We start from the raw sequence: 10,917 nt of genomic DNA on the forward strand, positions 1-10,917 counted from the left end.
CTTTCCCGAGACAACAGGAAGTGTAGACATAGTCAATGGAGGGTAGGCTAAACTGTGATTAGCATAGGATTGGCGTAGCTGGTTACTTAATGGTCACTGTTGGGATTTGGTGGGCTGAAGGGCTTATTTATGTGCTGTATGAGTCTATGTTGATCAGAAACACCTGGCTTGTTCAGCAGCACCACAAAGGGAGTTAACTTTAAAGGCCATTGATTTCTCATTAAAGCAATTCTGATGAGACGTCATCGACCTGCAACTTTAATCCTATTTCTCGCCCCCACAGGTCTGCTCAAGAAACCCCAATTTTATTTTGGATTTGCATACACTGTACCGCTTTGCATTGGTCAACAATGAGTAGTACTATTGAGGTTAATTCCTCTCCAGGGACTTGAGTGTGCAGTCTTGGCTGACATTCTGAACGCAGTACTGAGGGATCCTTGTCAGAATTGTTAAACCAATGGCCCGTCTATAAGTTGGATGAAGAAACTGGAAGAACGGCCAGGGATTTCTCCCCAGTGCCCTGGTCAATTTTTTACGTTTAACCAACATTGCTGAAACACATTATCTGTTTTTTTTATGAGATTGTTGTTTATGTGAGTTGGCTGTGCATAAATTAGCCTTCACATTTTCTGCAGTATTTTCGACAGTGAATACAATTGTGTAAAATGCTTTGGCATATTCTGAGGTTGTAAAAGAGACAATATAAATGCAAGCTCTTGTTCACTTCTGAAAGCTCAGTCATTATCGTTGATGCTGCAGTGAGCAATATTTGTTCTACTTTGGTCTGGGATCTGGATATAGCCTTTGGGGTTGGGATGAAGGATTCCTGTCTCTGATGGTCCAAAATACACAGAGTCAGTCACAGTAGTTAATGTATAAGAGCAGATGAAACAGAAATAGTTATTTACCTCTTGTGTCTGCTCCTCCATTCAATAAGATAGTGGCTGATTTTTTTACCTCATTAAAAAAATGAGCGTCTGTCTGTTCTTGGACTGTACTCATTGGAGTACAGAAGAATGAGAGGGGACCTCATAGAAACATTTCGTATGTTGAAAGGACTGGACAGAGTAGATGTGGCTAAGTTGTTTCCCACGGTGGGTGAGTCCGGGACAAGAGGGCACAGTCTTAGAATTAGAGGGTACCCATTTAGAACAGAGATGTGGAGAAATTTATTTCGCCAGAGGGTCGTGGATTTATGGAATTTGTTGCCACATACAGCTGCGGAGGCCCGATCATTGGGGGTGCTTAAGGCGGAGATTGATAGGTATCTAATTAGTCAGAGTATCAAGGGATATAGGGGAAAGGCCGGGAATTGGGGCTAGATGGGAGAATAGTTTAGCTCATGGTGAAGTGGCGGAGCAGACTCGATGGGCCGAATGGCCTACTTCTGCTCCCTTGTCTTGTGATCTTGTGATTATCACCCACACTAACCCCATATCCCTTCATTCACTTAATATCTAAAAGTCAATTAAAGCAGGACTGCAAATAAGTTAGTGCTAATTAACAATCCTACTCATGTCCTTCCTAATACAGCAGAATTGCTACAAGAAATGTTCTTCTCCAGAGGCATCAGATGTCTATTTTATCATGTGGCACAGAAGCACAACCAGAGCAGGTTTTTGGTCCTTGGAGTAGACAGCAACTTACCAAGGTTCACCCGACCTTTAAAGCCACAATCTCTATCATCAAGAAGAGGCTGATGGCTAAGTGGGATGTTATACTGCAGTTGTACAGGACGTTGGTGAGGCTGCACTTGGAGTATTGTGTTCGGTTTTGGTCAGCCTGCCACAGGAAGGATGTCATTCAGCTGGAAAGAGCGCAGAGGAAATTTATGAGGATGTTGCCGGGATTCAAGGGACTGAGATATGGAGGGAGGTTGGACAGGCTAAGACTTTATTCATTGGAGCGTTAGAGACTGAGGGGTGATTTTATGGAGGTGTATAAAATCATGAGGGGCATAGATAGGTTGAATGCACAGAGTTTATTTTCCCAGGTTTGGGGAATCAAGAACTAGAGGGCACAGGTTTGGTGAGAGGGGAAAGGTTTAATAGGGACCTGAGGGGCAACTCTTGCATCCAGAGAGTGGTGGGTATATAGAATAAGCTGCCAGAGGCAGTGGTTAAGGAAGGTACAACAACATTTAAAGACATTTGGATAGGTACATGGATAGGAAAGATTTAGAGGGATATGGGCCAAATGTGGGCAAATGGGACAAGCAAATGAGCGTCTTGGTTGGCATAGATGAGTAGGGCCGAAGGGCCTGTTTCAGAGCTGTATGAATCTATGACTCTAAGAAGGGCATCAGGCACATGGGAATAGAGTTTCCTTCCAAGTCACATGTCACGCCAACTTGGGAATATATCATCATTCCTTTATCTTCACTTGGCCAAAAACGTGTAACTCCTTACCCAACAGCTCTGTGGGAGTTCTACCACTTCATGCACTGCAAAGATCCAAGGATGCTCGTCACCAGCTTGTAGGGGTGCAGTTAATGATGAACATTAAATGCCAGCCTGGTTCTTTGAATAAAGATTTAAAACTCTGCATAGCATGGGTAACCAACATATAGCGCAGGAATGGAAAATGTTGGGAGGATTGGATTCCGATGTCCCATCTCTTCCTTAAGTGCTCCCTCTTAAAAGTTGCTCACTGTCTGCTTTAATTGTTGCTGCAGGATTGGTATTTGGTTGTTAATTAGGTCTGAGGCTAAATGTGGTGCAAACAATATTCATGACCCATATGAACCATGCTACTCCATCAAGGAGTGGTAGTTATTTATTTTGGCATCCTCAGCCCATGTGGTAGCTCTGTGGGTATAGCTCAGTGGTAGAGCATTTGACTGCAGATCAAGCGGTCCTTGGTTCAAATCCAGGTGCCCACTTTGCTTAAATGGCCTTTTGTCGAAAATCATTGACACATTAAAAGGGGAAGAGGATCATTTCTGCACATTGATCTGTTACACCTGAAACAGAGGTGAAAGTAGATTCAGCAATAGTTTTTAAAAGTGTTTCAGATGTAGACTCAAAAAGATTAATGTGAAAGAGCAGGAAAGCAGTATAAATTGCCAAGCTCATTTAAAGAATTTCAGCTAATGTTAATATTTATTGGAATACAAAAGGAGACCATTCAGCCCATTAAGTTGATGAAAGCTCCCAGCAGTTCCATTGCTCCTCATTTTATTCCCCTGTCATGAATTCTCTCTCACATGCCCATTAACTTGGTATTGGTATTGGTTTATTATTGTCCCTTGTACCAAGGTACAGTGAAAAACTTGCCTTGCATACCGTTCGTACAGATCAATTTATTACACAGTACGTTGAGGTTGGACAGGGTAAAAACAATAACAGAATACAGACTAAAGTGTCACAGCTACAGAGGAAGTGCAGTGCAGGTAGACAATAAGGTGCAAGGTCATAACCAGGTAGATTGTGAGGTCAAGAGTCCATCTCGTTGTATAAGGGAACCGTTGAATAGTCTTATAACAGTGGGATAGAAGCTGTCCTTGAGCCTGGTGGCTCTTGTATCTTCTGCCTGATGGGAGAAGGAAGAAGATAGAATAACCCGGGTGGGTGGGGTCTTTGATTATGCTGGCTGCTTCAGCAGCGAGAGGTATAGACAGAGTCCATGGAGAGGAAGATGTGCTGGGCTGTGTCCACAACTCTCTGCAGTTTCTTGCGGTCCCGGGCTGAGCAGTTGCCATACCAAGCCGTGATGCATCCAGATAGGATGCTTTCTATGGTGCATTGATAAAAGTTGGTGAGTGCCAAAGGAGACATGCCAAATTTCTTTAGCCTCCTGAGCAAGTAGAGGTGCTGGTGAGCTTTCTTGGCCGTGGCGTCTACTTGTTTGGGCCAGAAGAGGCTATTGGTGATGTTCACTCCTAGGAACTTGAAGCTCTTAACCCTGTTGACCTCAGCACTATTGATGTAGACAGGTGCATGTACACCACCCCCTTTCCTGACATCAACGACCAGCTCTTTTGTTTTACTGACATTGAGGGAAAAGCTGTTGTCATGATACCTTCCTGTTTGATTCGTTTGCCAATTACCTTTGCTATGGCATAATTTACAGAAGCTTATCAGCACACCTTTAGGATATTGGAGGAAGCCAGAGTCTCATGGAGAACATGCAAACTCCACATGGACAGCACCCAAGGCCAGTATCGAACCCTGGTTCTTGGTGCTGTGAGATAAAGCAGTAACTGCTGTGCCACCATCATGATGGGCTTAGTTACCTCCTTCTGTTCTGTGTGATTCCATGATCCTTCTTCCAGTGTTACCAGATGCAGTGTTGTTATGCCATTGTTATGTTACTATATCCACCTCATGAACACCATGTACTTTCCTTTTAAGAACTTTGTTCACAGTTCTGAGCCTGCATGGTTGAGTGCGACAGAATAATCAAGCAACATGGTGGACTCCATTTGCTGGAGCAGCAACGTGTGTTTTAGTCATTAATACCACAGCTAAACTGTTAGAATTAGCACAGAGTTTGCAGAGAATTCTCCTGGTCAAGATCACTTTAAAAGTAGATTTTCTTCTTGTTATCACAATGTTGTTGGTGGGAGCTTGCTGTACTTAGAAAGACATAATCCCTACACTTCATCTGACCAAAATTCTTTGGCTAGAAAGCACTTGGGAAATTCAGGCATTGTGAAATTCAGTAAAATTATGATTTTTTTTACCTGTTCCTCATATACATTCTGAGAGATCCATACTGAACTGGATCACTTCAGAATCTCTGCTAGATTTTTTAAGGTTTATTGTAGGTTAAGGTTACCTGAGATTAATGGAAGGCTGTGCGTTTGGAGTAGGTGAGGTTGGAGCGGGACGGGGAGTGGACAAGTCGAGGTGGTTGATGCCACAGCGGCAATTGGGGATGTAAAGGTCGAGAGAGGGTAAAGGACCCAAAGGCGTTGTCCAAGAGGAAGGGGAAAGGTCCTGATGCAGGGTTTTAACCCAAAATGTCGACAATTCCTTTCGTTCCACAGATGCTGCTCAACCCGCTGAGTTTTTCCACAGCTTGTTGCTTGTAGTGCATTAATTCAGCTAAGATTCAACCAAGTCAGCATGGATTGGAGATGGAGGGTGTGTCAAGACCTGCTCTCAAATGTACTGTAGAATTTTACCGAATAGTTTACACTTTGAACTGTGCACACTCTTCACCGATTTGCTCTGCCCTTTCCAAATACAGGCCTACGTTTTTTCTTTAGCAAATATTTGTCTTTTAAAAGCTTTTATATATCTGAGGCATGTCATATATGGTGAGCAGTTTGTAACCAAGGACGGAAGGTGTTGACAGACAATTAATTCAAAAACTCCTTCCACACTCTGCTTCTTATTTTACTGATGAACTTACAGGAAGGTTAATGGCCACATGTTTCTGCCTTGCTGTTAGGAGTATTGAATTCATATGCCCATTGAAAGCGTATATTAATCATAGGAAGTGCAATTATCCACATCTGGATCTCTAATGAGCCACACGTGGCCAGCACTGTCCTAAATAATGGGGTCAACTTGCAGAATAGGTCCTCATCTCACAGGGTCTGGACCGTGCATCAACACAGTCAGCAGATGAGCCGCCAACAACCATCTCAGCAGATTCCTTGTTTTGTTTGCTGGATCACATCAGTGTGCATTTCTATATTTCCATGAAACATTTATTGGCTTTAGTACAGATACATCGCAGTCACTCACTTCACCAACTTCCTGCAGGATTTCAGGCATTTTGTGGACACTATTGCCTACCTAGTCAACCCCCATCCCCTCTTACCCAGCTGCCTGCTATGCTAAAGGCATCACTGAGAATTTGTAAATTTAGCAGGGACATTGTCATCAATGAGCGCCATCTGTGGGATGCCAATTTTCCAGGATTGTCCTGAAGTTTCTCAGAATCCCCAGAAGATGACGGCACGGTAGTGTAGCGGTTAGCGTAATGCTACTACAGCACCAGTGACCTGGGTTCAATTCCAGCCACTGTCTGTAAGGAGTTTGTACGTTCTCCCCATGTGTCTGTGTGGGTTTTCTCCAAGTGCTCTGGTTTCATCCCACATTCCAAAGACGTACAGGTTAGGAAGTTGTGGGCATGCTATGTTGGCGCCGGGAACATGGCGACACTTGCGGGCTGCCTCCAGAACACTCTACGCAAAAGATGCATTTCACTGTGTGTTTCGATGTACATGTGACTAATAAAGAAATCTTCTCTCATTTTAGCAAGCAACTTCAGGAGAAAACTCTTGGAGATATTAAGCATTTTTCTGGTCATTTGTGTTGAAAATTTATTCATTAAAAAGAACTTGAAGACAGGATTATAAATAACGGCTATTTGATTGACAACTAAACAGTCCAGTTGGGTGATTAAGGTTCTGTTTGCTTTTCAAGTACCTTAGGAAGGTGGTAATTTGAAGCTGTGTCATTGGACCAGCAGAGAAAGAGTGGGGAAGGAGTCGTTGACGGGAGGTCCTGAGCTGAAAGCTCTCGAAATATTTCCAGTCAGAGATGTCAAGCCGAGTGCCAGCTGAAGCAAGTTTGTCTGAGTATTGAGTTCAGGGAGAGGATCTTCCTGATTGTTGAGCTGCAGGGAAAGAGTTAAATTAGCCAAAAGTCATTTCTGATTCCTCCTTAGTATGTGCAGTAGTGTGTAATACAAAATCCTTGAGATTAGATACTGGTAAAGAATGTTTTCTTCTTTACAGACCTATTGTCTCTGTTTCTAAGTTAGGTGTTTAGGCCAAAGGTCGCTAGTGATAAGGAGGTACAGGCTGGTACCACTGAGGAATGGAAAAGTACTGGGGTAAAAGTTCTGTTCAGTTTTTGAGGGGTATAAAAGGGGGTACCTTCTTTGTGCAAATTGGGACCTTCCCTTAGGCTGGGTCGGGACCGGTGCTAAGACACATACAGAAGGTTGCGTGAAAGGCTGTCGGACACCTGAGGTTCCCTCTGGCAGTCTATAGATCAGTACACATGAATGATAGAAAAATAGGGGGCTATGTGGGAGGGAAGGGTTAGATAGATCTTAACGCGGGATAAAATGTTGGCACAACATTGTGGGCTGAAGGGCCTGTACTGTGCTGTAGTGGTGTATGTCTACGTCTAGTTCATTGACTGGTTGATAAGTATTATTTTGCTTCCTTCTGTATTTTAAGTATTCTTCCTCCTTTCTGTATTTTATTCTTTATGTTACTCTAATAAAGTTGTTTCTTTAACCTTTAACATGTGTACAGTGCCTCCTTTGTTTGCAAATACCTTTTGTTGCTGAATCAGGAAAGAACAAGGAACGAATTTTAAAATGTTTTCGTTACACGAGCAAGATTCGAAGCAGCAGAGTCTCAGCAGTTCATCGTCAGTGTTTTTGTCCTCAGCAGTCCCTCAATTTGAGGATGGACTCAGTAACCTGATCTTAGACCCACTGACACTGCAGGTGTTTCCATTTGGGAGAGCTACCTTTCTTATCAACTTCTCCCTTTGCAACTCCAAGAAGTCTTCCTTCGAAACAGGCTCCTGCTTGATGGAATTTTCTGTACCATTGAAATCAATGTCTTGCTGGATCTTCTCACCTGTCTTTTTCCTTATGTTAGGCTCTCAATCTGTCTTTGTCGCAGTAGCTTTAACCACCATGAGATTTCTGGCTGTAACTGATCTGGGACCATGAAATTGTTTGGGGAGGTGGGGAGGTGGGGAGTTGGGCATTGGTGTGCTCTGTCCAGTCTAGATACAGATTGTTGTCTCAACATTGGTGACTACAGAACAGGTCAAAGACGACACTGCAAAAGGGTGATACAGTGCTGCAGCTGATAGGGCCGCTGTCTCACAGTAATGACCCAGGTTCAGTCAGACTTTGGGTGCTTTCTGTGTGGAGTTTGCATGTGTCTGTGTGACACTCCTCTGGATTCTTTGGTTTCTTCCCACATCTCAAAGATATGATAGATAAAAGGCATCTGTAAATTACCCTCAATAGGTGTAGTTAAGTGGTAGAATCTGGGGTGTGGGGGGAATTGATAGGACTGTGGAGAGAATTAAGTGGGATTGGTGAAGGATCTGTGTAAATGGGTGGTTGATGGTTGGTATGGATTTAGTGGGCTGAGGAGCTTGTTTCTGTGTTGTATGACTCTATGACTCAAACAAATGATACAGTTCAGCCTTTGTTAATCAAACTGCCTCGCTCTCTTTCACTTCCTTCATTCATTTGGTCATTTCTGTTTAAGGGATCTTTTGGAAATTTAGAGGTTGTGGAAAGATTTACTGAAATACAAGACTTTCACTTCTGATAATCGACCTTTTCCCGGGGCAGATACAGAATGTGAACTGGATCAAAGCAGGATGTAAGTGTAAGTTGTAAAGTGTGAATTGATTTGACTTTCAGCATCAAGAGTCAGGTACATTGCATGACACACGATGCAGATACAAAGCACAACATGATCAATATACACTTCAAGGGACAGATATGAAGGAGGAGTGGATCTATAAAAGAACTGAGTCTCAAATACAAAGCATGCGATGATAAGTGTGGCAATGGGGCTATTGGGAGACATTTTTTTGAACAGGAAGTCGGTTTTTATATCAGATACTTCCAGGTTGTTATGACTCCCAGGATAGGCATAATCAAAGACCCCACCCAGCCGGGACATTCTCTCTTCTTTCCTCTCCCATCAGGCAGAAGATACAGGAGCCTGAGGGCATGTACCACCAGGTTCAAGGACAGCTTCTATCCCACAGTGATAAGACTATTGAACGGTTCCCTTATACAATGAGATGGACTCTTGACCTCACAATCTACCTTGTTAAGACCTTGCACCTTATTGTCTACCTGCAATGTACTTCCCTGTAGCTGTGACACTTAACGCTGTACTCTGTTATTGTTTTTACCCTGTACTACCTCAATGCACTCTGTACTAACTCAATGTATCTGCACTGTGTAATGAATTGATCTGTACGAATGGTGTGGAAGACAAGTTTTTCACTGTACCTCAGTACAAGTGACAATAATAAACCAATACCAATACAATAAGGGAGTCTAAAACTAGACATAGATTTGTGAGAGGGGAAATATTTAAAAGGGACCTGAGGGGCAACTTTTTCACACAGAGCCATCAGAGGAAGTTATTAAAATTATGATATTGAAAATAAGCTTGGATAGGTACAAGGATAGAAAAGGCCTTGAGGGATATGGGTCAAACGCAGGCAAATGGGACTAGTTTGGATAGACATCTTGGTCCGCATGGACAATTTGGGCTGAAGGGCCTGTTTCTGTGTTATATAACCCTATGACTCTATACCTCATTTCACAGAGTATGATGCTCCAATTCATAAGCGGTAGTTCCATATTATATAGGAATGATCATACACTGACTATGGTGTCATCTCTAACTTGTGGACTGAGGGAGCGCTGCACAGAAGGAGGTATTGTGTTTTAGCTGAGAGTTAAACCAAAGCCCAGTCTCATACCCCTGAAGAGAAGACACGAAAAGAATCTTCATCTCACAAGAAATCTTTTTCTCCAAACTTCCACCCAATTTCCATCAGAATTTTCTTTCTGTACTTTGGTGTTGCGTTTTACATTTGCTTTCTCCATTCTATTCTTCCTAAGCTCTCAATAAACTATCATCATTTCCTGTCTCCTGCCTGCACTCCAGTAAATCCAGGCCTGTCTTCTCAGGGCTGCAATCCAACGGATGGTTTGATTCAAAGAGGAAGATTTTGATCTTTTTTATTGCAGTGCGTAGGGGGTTAAAACAGATTCCATTGAATGAGATGGAAATGTATTTCAGCACAGTACAAGGAAAAACTACTGAATTTCCTGGGTCTAGAGAGAATGGAAATTTGGATTGTATCTGGTCGAAGTTCTTGGGGTATAGTGAGGCTAAGGAGTAGGGGTGGAACTGGTTACACTGGGACTCTGTCCACTTTTTCTATGCCCCTTTAAATTGTAATAGGGCAGAGGAGGATTCCCCAGGATAGAAATGTCAACTACACGAGGACATGCTTTTAAGATTAGAGAGGGGAGGTTTAAAGGTGATGTGAGGGGAAAGTTTTTTACGTAGAGAGTTGTAGATGCCTGGAATGGGTTACCGGGGTAGTAGTGGGAGGAGGCAGTTTTTAGAGGTTAAGAGGCTTTTAGATAGATACATGAATATGATGACACTGGAGAGATATGGATGATACACAGGGAGAGGACATTTAGTATAAGTTGGCATCAAGATTGGCACAACGTCATGGGCTGAATGGCCTGTCCAGTGCCGTACTGCTCTATGTAGGAGGAATTGATGAGACTATGTGAAAGGACTGATAGACAAGGTCCCCAGCCACCCCAGAAATTCTAGCCTGTCTGCTTTCTATTGGCCTCTGAAGAAGATGCACCTCCACTGGGTTCCTGCCGCTATCTGTAAGGAGTTTGTACGTTCTCCACATGTCTGCGTGGGTTTCCTCTGGGTGCTCCGGTTTCCTCCCACATTCCAAAGACATACAGGTTAGGGGCTGTGGGCATGCTATGTTGGCACTGAAAGAGTGGCGACACTTGCGGGCTGCCCCCAGCACATTCTCAGTAGTGCAAAAAGACACATTTCACTGTGTGTTTCGATGTACATGTGACTAATAAATAAATATCTTATCGACTACATTTCTCCTTGTGCTGTTTCTGGGCCTGGTAACAGAGACAAACGCAGAAACAAAAGGAAGCTAGCAGATTGGTATGCCATCCAGCTCACTGAAATTTCACCCAGTATCTAACATCTCCTAATTTAATTCTGCTGTATGAAGTGCCTTGTGATTTTCTGCTATGTTCAGTATTGTGACCTCAAAAGCAAGGTGCTTTTATACTATCTTGTGTTAAAGACATAATATAAAACATCTTGCTTTTGAAGTCACAATGTCACATTTGTCTTCAACTCTCTTAATATTTTAATTATTTCAATATGAAGGA

The 10,917-nt window shown here is 42.9% G+C and overlaps 1 non-coding gene across 1 annotated transcript; it reads left to right on the forward strand.

Moving 5' to 3' along the window:
- Nucleotides 1-2,809: 2,809 nt before the first annotated feature.
- trnac-gca (transfer RNA cysteine (anticodon GCA)) lies at nucleotides 2,810-2,881 on the forward strand. The gene has a single exon. It is a non-coding gene; the product is annotated as a tRNA-Cys (tRNA).
- Nucleotides 2,882-10,917: the final 8,036 nt, after the last annotated feature.

The sequence above is a fragment of the Pristis pectinata genome, chromosome 25, assembly GCF_009764475.1.
Source record: "Pristis pectinata isolate sPriPec2 chromosome 25, sPriPec2.1.pri, whole genome shotgun sequence".
Lineage (NCBI taxonomy): Eukaryota > Metazoa > Chordata > Chondrichthyes > Rhinopristiformes > Pristidae > Pristis > Pristis pectinata.